Source organism: Rhipicephalus sanguineus, chromosome 9 (genome assembly GCF_013339695.2).
Source record: "Rhipicephalus sanguineus isolate Rsan-2018 chromosome 9, BIME_Rsan_1.4, whole genome shotgun sequence".
Taxonomy (NCBI): Eukaryota; Metazoa; Arthropoda; class Arachnida; order Ixodida; family Ixodidae; genus Rhipicephalus; species Rhipicephalus sanguineus.
In genome coordinates this window covers 72,481,257-72,491,424 of record NC_051184.2, presented here as the reverse complement: position 1 = coordinate 72,491,424, position 10,168 = coordinate 72,481,257, and positions in this window count along the sequence as shown.

The window sequence follows — 10,168 nt, the reverse complement described above, 5'->3', positions numbered from 1 at the left end:
AGGTGAACAAACCGGGCCCTCCGTGACACGATAAATCTGATTCGTTCTGCGAGACGCGAAGTTTTCGTGAAAAACGTGGCAACTCGCGCTTCAATGCTAGCCCACAGTGTACACATACTATCACTTCGCGAGGCTTTCTGTAGCCACGTAGGTAAGTAAATGTTATCGTCTGACATATTCATTGAAGCTCACCCGTTTTACTTGAATATATAATGGTCAGTGTTTCTTGTAGTGCAGGAGTCCAATAACACTGCACGCGGGAGGAGATCGCGCGGGCTCGCGATGTGTTCATGTATAACTGAGCGATCTCAAGGTTGGCGATACATTAAAATAGGGCCTCTATCCTTTGTCAGCAAAGCGCTGTTACGAATCGTGCGAGCGACGTTTCAATCATTCGAGGACGCGTCTGCTCGACGCCTTTCGTGGAGCGAACGCTTTCCATCCACGCCGTACTTCGCCAGTGTGTTGGGTTTCATAGCCACCGCTGCGCCGCTTGTTTTTGTACGTTTGTTGATAGGTGGCAGCACACTGCAAGCGATTTGCTTGTTGACCGGTCTGAGAGCAAAACGTTCTCCGCGCCCAGACGTTCACACTGGGGAATCCGCCGGCCACAGCGACCGGAATTCGCGCGCCGCCGAAATTCAACATTGTTCACACCGCTTAGCAACCGCACCGCCGAAACTAGGGCGCCTAGGTGTCATCGTCCCTTCGCGCGAAGGAACGCTGGCATCGACGCGCTCTGCGTTGTGTACGCGTTTCGTTATGGCGAAGCGCATAAACAGGAGCAGGGTCGTGGAACTGCTGGGCTTGCTGGAAAGGAACTTTCTGGCGATATCTGGCGAGGAGAAACATGCGTTCGCCGAACAAGAAACGATGCAAGCAGTCGTGGTTGGTTCGCCCTGATTTACAAGACGCGAGAAGCTTGGTCGAGCCGAGATAATGCTACCCGTTTTTCGAGATCGCGATGGTGTATTGCAAAGATAATAATCGCGACAACACTTGGCACTTGTTGATAGCTACAGGATGATTACGAAAGACTTCGCTGCTGCTGCGGGCTTCGACGACTGCAATATCACAAGCACGCCGCCATTTTTCAAATGTTCTACTCGCGTTCCGATTGGTTCGCGGTGAGGGAATCCGGCGGCAGCTGCCGCAAAAATCGGTCCAAGACCGATCGACGCAGAAAGGGTTTTTCCGGCGGATCTCGCTGCCGCCGAAGCGGATTCCGCGCGCTCTCGCCGCCGAATGTCTCAGTGTGAACGCGCCATTGAAGTCGTTCGGCGGAGGAAATTCTTCAGATTGCTTTCAGCAGTGATGTTGAAAGAGACATCTTGACGACGAGGATTTTTCACTGGACGTAGAAGACTGTGAAAGCACCGAGAGTGACAGCGACGATGAACCACCAGCTGCTAATTCACGAGGAGCGAGTTGCACTTCACGTCCCCTCGTGCGTTAATGTTCTTTCACGCTCGTAAGTCACTTTGATTGTATTTAATGTATAATATCCTTGAGCGAGATCAAAATAAAAGCATAGTTCCTCTTGTGCATTGCATGTATCACCATTATTGTGGATATTATGGCCGCATGCCGCCAACACGCTCGAGCTCGACCAACGAAGCGAATGGTTAGAGCGATGGAACGTGCAGTCACGGCCACAATCCCACGCCTCTCGGCGAACTTCTTCGACGTTGCGAAAAGCATACGTGTTTATTCTTTTCGATATTCATGTTTCGATCGTGCTGATCGAACCTGCAACATGCGAGTGAAGTACACACAGCTAGAGTCTCAGCATGGCTGTGACACAAGCGCTACTGATGGCGTGTTAAATGCTTGTGTGTGCCGTTGAAGACGTAACTCCGCGTTTTTGACTGCGCAAGTAATGACGACGGGGTATTATCACAGAGAACACTTTTATGTTTGCAAGCCATCATCACGCTGCAGCAGCGATGGCGGCTACTCGCTGGCGGCCTATATCTACTGCGCAAATCCGTCGGCAGGCTCGGTACGTACTACCTCGGAGTGCCGTTCAGCTCATACGTCAATCTAGTTCATACAGGTTTATGTAGCACGCACAGGATTTCGCAAAGCACGTTATGCACGGTAACGGAGCTGAAATATAACCTTTCACTTCACAGCAATAATTAGGTGGCGAGTACTTAGCACGTTCCATGGTTGGGAAAGTATTGTTAGTCTCATATCCATTTTAGCGCAGCTCATGACTCATCCGGTGAAAGTGGCACGGTTCCGTACGTCCGCACGTCCTATCGTTCCTATGCTAACAAACGGGTTGACCCTCCTCCTGGCGCCATATTGAAAAGCACGGCGCGCCACCTATAGTTCGTGGGCATTGCGAATAGTATACGCGCCGGTGCGAATCGTAAGCCAGACTGACTCGCCCTATTTTGAGTAATTAGTTTTGCGCGTTACAGCTCGTGGCTCCACGCACGCACGCTAGTGGACAGGCCGACATAGTTTAGGCAAGCATGCTTACACTACGCCGGCCTGTCGCTGACAAAGTGTCAAAGCTTCTAACCGTAGGCGCCTCGCCTGTAGGTGCGGTTATGATTGAATGTCGTTTCTTAATACATGACAGCACTTTACCATATCTGTAATGGGAAATGTTTCTTTAGAGTGACTTGATGATCTGTTTGTAAATCCTGCGTAGCTTACTTGCTTTCTCTGTATGCAGCTTTTCTTCACTGCTGTTTGTGCAAGATATTGGGCCTGAGACCCACGCCAGCTAATGCGGAAGCCAGTGCAGTTTCTTTGACGAGACTTGGAGTGCATTCATTGCAGAATTTTATTTACGTCGCTGCCGTGCCACTCAGCTTCACCTTGTGCGGTCACCTTCCGACGTGTTTTGGTGCCACATTTGGTTTGCTTTATTCTTAATAAAGCCGATTTGACAACATCATGGGATATTAATTGTTGCTGAGAAGCGCGATTATTTATTTGCGCGCCATCCGCTAAACGTCATTTATGTAGTACAGTATACGTGTTGATCCTCCTGCGTACGTGTTCAAATTTATTATAAAACGATGTCTTTTACATGAAAATTGGATATGTATGGTGTGCTGAAGTAGCCAATATTCACAGCGGCATATATGAGCGACCGCAACAACTTGATTCGGTCCGCATAAACTCGAGTAAACTCAGCGTCGAAAACTTATATATGCAACAGTGGGGACATGCGTGGATGCCAGGTATGTACGTATGTGAGTGATCATTGCTTGATTGTTTCGCCACTTGCTCGACGACTGACATAGGAAGTGTGAGAAAAACCAGGAAAGTGCTCTCGCGGGAGCTCTTTCGGTCCCTTCAATCTCTATCTTCCTATGGTAGCCGTCAGGCTGCCGACCAAACTCTGCAAAGACAGTTATATTAGTTTATTTTATATTTCGAAAGTCCAAAATTTCTAAAACGGCGAAAAAAACAAGAAACGTCTATAAAACGTCTTATCTTGGTCTTTTCAAAACGTCTTCTAAAGACGTCAACTAGCGGGACATTAGCACAGCTATCAGACGTCGGATAGACGTCTACGGCTACGGGAATGTCTTGACCAAGACGTCTATTAGCCCTTTTTGATAGCCGTTCAAGACGTCTTTTAGACGGGAAATAACTTCTTTTGTGTTACATGGGAAGCAAACGCAGGCAAGCCAGGCAAGCATGCTACTGATCTACTGATGCTACGCAGTTGGAGGCTCGAAGCGCGCATGTTTACCCCTGCATTCAAGAACATCTTTTCACTCGGCGCTCCACCTTGACTCAATGTCGATGGCAGATACACATATTGGCAGGAATGTTCACTAAATATTGAGCAATAGGCGGGATTATTTTGTGAGAACCGTTGTGTCTTTTCTGTTGAATGGTGACGCTGTGCTCAGCTCGGTCAAGTGAAGGGTGAGGCTTGTTTCAGAATACTTGTTCCTTCCTCCCCCTTTCCCCTCTTCCTCCACTAGTTCGCGCCAGCCGCCAGTTTGCGGCGGCTCGATCGGCAGCAGAGGTAGGCGACGGCCGGCGGTCATTTGCGTTTTCTGTAGCGTTGTCAGCTTTTGTTTGTGAACGGATGAACGGATTAAGGGCTGTTTGGCATCAAGTAACGGTGATCGCCTGTCGCATATTTTCCATCAGTGTTTGGTGAAACAAGCTTTACTGTGCTTTTTGCGACGGTACGCTCGTCGGTACGTTCGTTTCAAGAAGCGATTGTTCTGCTCACCACCTTCGTTGCAGCCAGACAAGCAGCTAAGAACTTGTGCACGTTCGGATAGAGTGCATTTTTCGGTAAGTGCACCTGACTTTTCGTCGTTTTTACTGAAAGGTTTTAGAATTGTGATTAAAATGTGAACAGTTCTTTGCTAGGTTGAACCGCGTGTCGAACGCGAAACTATTGGCCTCGAGAAGTTACGGAGTCCCCTCTATCGGATGCGCCTCGATTGCGTGCTAGGCAGGATACCGCCGCGCGCATCCCCATAGGTTTTGCTGTCGGCGCTCTACAAAAACACCTCGCGGAAGCCCTCCAAGGCATTTCTTCTGTAAGTACTTTCGAAAAAACTGTTCTTTACTTGTCAAACAATACTCATTTCGACGAACTAAAACACAAGATAGTTTACAGTCGCTGTCTCTACCCTTCACGCTGTCACCGCGATTGGAGACCCCTGAACCGGCTTCTTGCGTGAAAGGTAGTCATAGTCGCTGAGTGCAAACTATGTGAAATATCTCGTTAGAGTAGACTGCCTATATAACCAAACGGAACATAACAGTGAGAAGCCTAAAGCCAGCGATCGCACGGGTTCGACGCCTGACGGTGCCTCTGCATGTATGAGGGTCTGCATGTATCCCATGTAACACAAAAGAAGCTATTTCCCGTCTAAAAGACGTCTTGAACGGCTATCAAAAAGGGCTAATAGACGTCTTGGTCAAGACATTCCCGTAGCCGTAGACGTCTATCCGACGTCTGATAGCTGTGCTAATGTCCCGCTAGTTGACGTCTTTAAAAGACGTTTTGAAAAGACCAAGATAAGACGTTTTATAGACGTTCTTGTTATTTCGCCGTTTTCGAAATTTTGGACTTTCGAAATATAAAATAAACTAATATAACAGTCTTTGCAGATGTTTGGTCGGCAGCCTGACGGCTACCATAGGAAGATAGAGATTGAAGGGACCGAAAGAGCTCCCTCGAGAGCACTTTCCTGTTTTTCTCACACTTCCTATGTCAGTCGTCGAGCAAGTGACCAAACAATCAAGCAAGATCACTAACATACGTACATACCTGTTCACCCACGCATGTTCCTACTGTTGCATATATAAGTTTTCGACGCTGAGTTTACTCGCGTTCATTGCGGACCGAATCAAGTTGTTGCGGTCGCTCATATATGCCGCGTGAATTATTGGCTACCTCAGCACACCATACATATCCAATTTTCATGTAAAAGACATCGGTTTATAATAAATTTGAACACGTACGCAGGGGATAAACACGTATACTGTACTACATAAATGACGTTTAGCGGATGACGCGCAAATAAATAATCGCGCTTCTCAGCAACGATAAATTATCCCATGATGTTGTCAAATCGGCTTTATTAATGAATAAAGCACAACCAAATGTGGCACAAAACACGTCGGAAGGTGACCGCAAAAGGTGAAGCTGAGTGGCACGGCAGTAACGTAAATAAAATTCTGCATAAATGCACTCCAAGTCTCGTCAAAGAAACTGCACTGGCTTCCGCATTAGCTGGCGTGGTCTCAGGCCCAATATCTTGCACAAACAGCAGTGAAGAAAAGCTGCATACAGAGAAAGCAAGTAAGCTACGCAGGATTTGCAACAAATAACAGATCATCAAGTCACTCTAAAGAAACATTTCCAATTACAGATATGATAAAATGCTGTCATGTATTAAGAAACGACAATCAATCATAACCGCACCTACAGGCGAGGCGCCTACAGTAGAAGCTTTGCACTTTGTCAGCGACAGGCCGGCGTAGTTGTAAGCATGCTTGCCTAAACTATGTCGGCCTGTCACTAGCGGGCGTGCGTGGAGCCACGGGCTGTAACGCGCAAAACATAATTACTCAAAATAGGGCGAGTCAGTCTGGCTTACGATTCGCACCGGCGCGTATACTATAGTTTCGCGTTCGACCACGCGGTTCAACTTAGCAAAGAACTGTTCACAGTTTAATCACAATGCTAAAACTTTTCAGTAAAAACGACGAAAGGTCAGGTGCACTTACCGAAAAAAGCACTCTATCCGAACGTGCACACGTTCTTAGCTGTTTGTCTGGCTGCAACGAAGGTGGTGAGCAGAACAATTGCTTCTTGAAACGAACGTACCGACGAACGTACCGTCGCAAAAAGCACAGTAAAGCTTGTTTCACCAAACACTGATGGAAAATATGCCACAGACAGTATGATCACCGTTACTTGATGCCAAACAGCCCGTAATCCGTTCATCCGTTCATCCGTTCACAAACAAAAGCTGACAACGCTACACAAAACGCAAATCACCGCCGGCCGTCGCCTAGCTCTGCTGCCCATCGAGCCGCCGCTGCCGCCGCGAACTGGCGGCTGGCGCGAACTAGTGGAGGAAGAGGGGAAAGGGGGAGGAAGGAACAAGTATTCCGAAACAAGCCTCACCCTTCACTTGACCGAGCTGAGCACAGCGTCACCATTCAACAGAAAAGACACAACGGTTCTCACAAAATAATCCCGCCTATTGCTCAATATTTAGTGAACATTCCTGCCAATATGTGTATCTGCCATCGACATTGAGTCAAGGTGGAGCGCCGAGTGAAAAGATGCTCATGAATGCAGGGGTAAACATGCGCGCTTCGACAACACCCGCTTCGAGCCTCCGACTGCGTAGCATCAGTAGCATGCTTGCCTGGCTTGCCTGCGTTTGCTTCTGTTGTCGTTCGCTGTTGCGCGAGCGTTGCGCGGCCTTAGCCGCCTTGGCTTGAAAAGAATATACTTACCAAACTACTGATAGAAACGCGCCTTGCGGAGCGAAACCAATTATTTTGAGGGCTTTGTTTTCTGCGTCTCTTCTTTCACTAAAGCGACAGTCACCGCTCTTTAGACATGCCGTTTTGGCGTCTTTGCGCTCGTGGACAAAACATTTGAAGAATCATTTATATAGTCGTTGCGCGCGCTTTCTCCCAGAATGTCTAAAAATGTCTCAAAGTAGACGTTGTGGACTTCTTTGGCAGAATACGCTCTGGCTATGTCGTAGCTGTTGAAAACGGTAATAAACAGTACGCAGGCATATTTGAGAGGCAAGTGCTTTATTTTGCAAAAATGTCTATTCTTGATCTTCTCGTAAACCAAGACGTCTATAGCCGTCCGTAGCCGTTTCGAGACGTCTTTTAGAGGTTTTGTGTTACATGGGTTACATTGCCAAACTCATCACTGATGTCGGTTGCGAAACATGCGCCATGGTAGTGACGACAAACAAAACGAGCAGTCCTTTGTATCATCTTCTCCGTCAGCAAGAAGCCTATGATCTACACTACCCAAAGCCGAAGTTACTATCAATGCTGGAGACAATTGTGACGTTCTTCGAGAAAGCAGTGAAATATCTTCCTCGAACGAAAATCCCCGAGACTTTGCAATTGACTGTTGAGCCATACCTTGAAGATTCGCCACTTCTGGACTGTCCGGAAGGTGTGGACAAGAGTCACGCGAGAGTGCTGGCTCATATTATTTCTGAGAAGTTTCTCCGGATTCTTCTTATCAACTACACAAAAAAGTTAACAGACCAGAATGACAGGCCTTCCAGTTTTATTCACAAGCCCTCGCGGAAGCATATCAGGCTGTGACAGACTTGACTCCTTTAAACTGTGATCGCCACTACAGTGTTTAACCAGCAGTGATTTTTTTTTTAGTTCTCCATGCGCATATATTGTTGTAGTACCAAGGAAAACATTCTGTTTCCCATTGAAAGGATTCTCTGAAAGTTTTTTGTGTTTCCTCTTCGTCTGCAGCGTGGCCGTCCCCATTATGCAGTGACTTTCACTATATTGAAGTATTTGTTTCAATATTAAAGCACGAATTAAGATGCCTCCAACAAAAAATGTGCAATTTTGTTATTTTCAAGTACAGCGACAGCCGGCACATACATTTGAAATAAACATTTCCTAAACCGTGATTAAACCGTTTCCTCAACCAAATGCAATATTCATCCTCTTACTAATTCTCGAAGTTACAGAAACCTAAAAAAAAACAAGGCTGTGTTATAACCGCGTCGATGCTTTGCCGAGCAACAGAAGCGGGCTTTTGAGCGGCCAATTTGACAACAATAAAGCCAATTTGACAACATCATGGGATAATTTATTGTTGCTGAGAAGCGCGATTATTTATTTGCGCGCCATCCGCTAAACGTCATTTATGTAATACAGTATACGTGTTGATCCCCTGCGTACGTGTTCAAATTTATTATAAACCGATGTTTTTTATGTGAAAATTGGATATGTATGGTGTGCTGAAGTAGCCAATAATTCACGCGGCATATATGAGCGACCACAACAACTTGATTCGGTCCGCAATAAACGCGAGTAAACTCAGCGTCGAAAATTTATATATGCTACAGTGAGGACATGCGTGGGTGAACAGGTATGTACGTATGCTATAGTGATCTTGCTTGATCGTTTGGTCAATTGCTCGACGACTGACATAGGAAGTGGGAGAAAAACGGGAAAGTGCTCTTGCGGGAGCTCTTTCGGTCCCTTCAATCTCTATCTTCCTATGGTAGCCGTCAGGATGCCGACCAAACATGCTGCAAAGACAGTTCTATTAGTTTATTTTATATTTCAAAAGTCCAAAATTTCGAAAACGGCGAAAAAACAAGAACGTCTATAAAACGTCTTATCTTGGTCTTTTCAAAACGTCTTTTAAAGACGTCAACTAGCGGGACATTAGCACAGCTATCAGACGTCGAAAAGACGTCTATGGCTACGGGAATGTCTTGACCAAGACGTCTATTAGCCCTTTTTTGTAGCCGTTCAAGACGTCTTTTAGACGGCAAATAGCTTCTTTTATGTTACGTGGGTAGTAGTACTATCGATAGTTTGTCTACACTATCGATAGTTTAAAAAAAACTATCGATGCTATCGATAGTCAATATACCTACAGTTCTGCATACTAGCCTCTACTAAATTATGTCAGCTCTCAGCGAATAACAGCAATCTGCTGTTTGACGACACACAGCTGGCGCCCCGCCCATCGACGTGAGCGAGGACGGGCCCTCTGCATGAAGGAGAGGGCACATCGAGAAAGTGTAAATTTCGCGCTTCGCTGGTGAAACTCAACGTGCCGCACGCGACTGCAAAACTTGGCTGAAATGTTAATAAGAATTGTTGGTGTTTTATGTCCCAAAGCCACCATATGATTATGAGGGGCGCCGCGTAGTTGAGGACTCAGGAAATTTCGACCACCTGGTGTTCTTTAACGTGCACCTAAATCTAAGCACACGGGCCTTTATTTCACCTCAATCGACGTACAGCCACCGCGGCCGGGATTCGATCCCGCGACCTTCGGGTCAGCAGTGGAGCTCCACATAGGCGTGCGCACAGGGGGGGGGGGGGGCAGCTATTCACCTAAGAGGGGGACGCAAAGTCAGCTCCAAACATTGACATAATAGGGAGGGAGTGCGCTGCGACTCGAGGGGGGGGGGCGCACTGTCAGCGCCATACATTGACATAATTAGGAGGGAGGCACTGCGACAAACCTTCGCCCCTTCCCCTCCCCTGAAGGAGAACCCTGCGCACGCCTGTAGGACTGCATAACCACTAGATCACCGCGGTGGGTGGCTGAATTGTTCGAAGTGTTTGCTGTTCGTAGAATGTGTTATTCACCGAACCTAAGGGTGGTTCAGGACACCTTTCAAAGAGATTCCGCAGAAAGTAAGCGCCTCTTCGACTGATGTTAGGTACTTATATTATTCACTACCACGTAATCTTCTCATTGAGGAAGTTAGCAAGTGCATAGAACGGCATGGTTACACCAAATTTCAAAACACACGTGGAATCCATATCACGAAGTTGTTAGAATTGCTATGGTTTTATCTTGAGTGTATACCTTTATTTGTTCATCACGAGATCTTAATAACGGGATGGTGCTTGCATGTTCATATGTTTGCTACCGATGCTTGGCGACATTTTACTTGCGTGATAT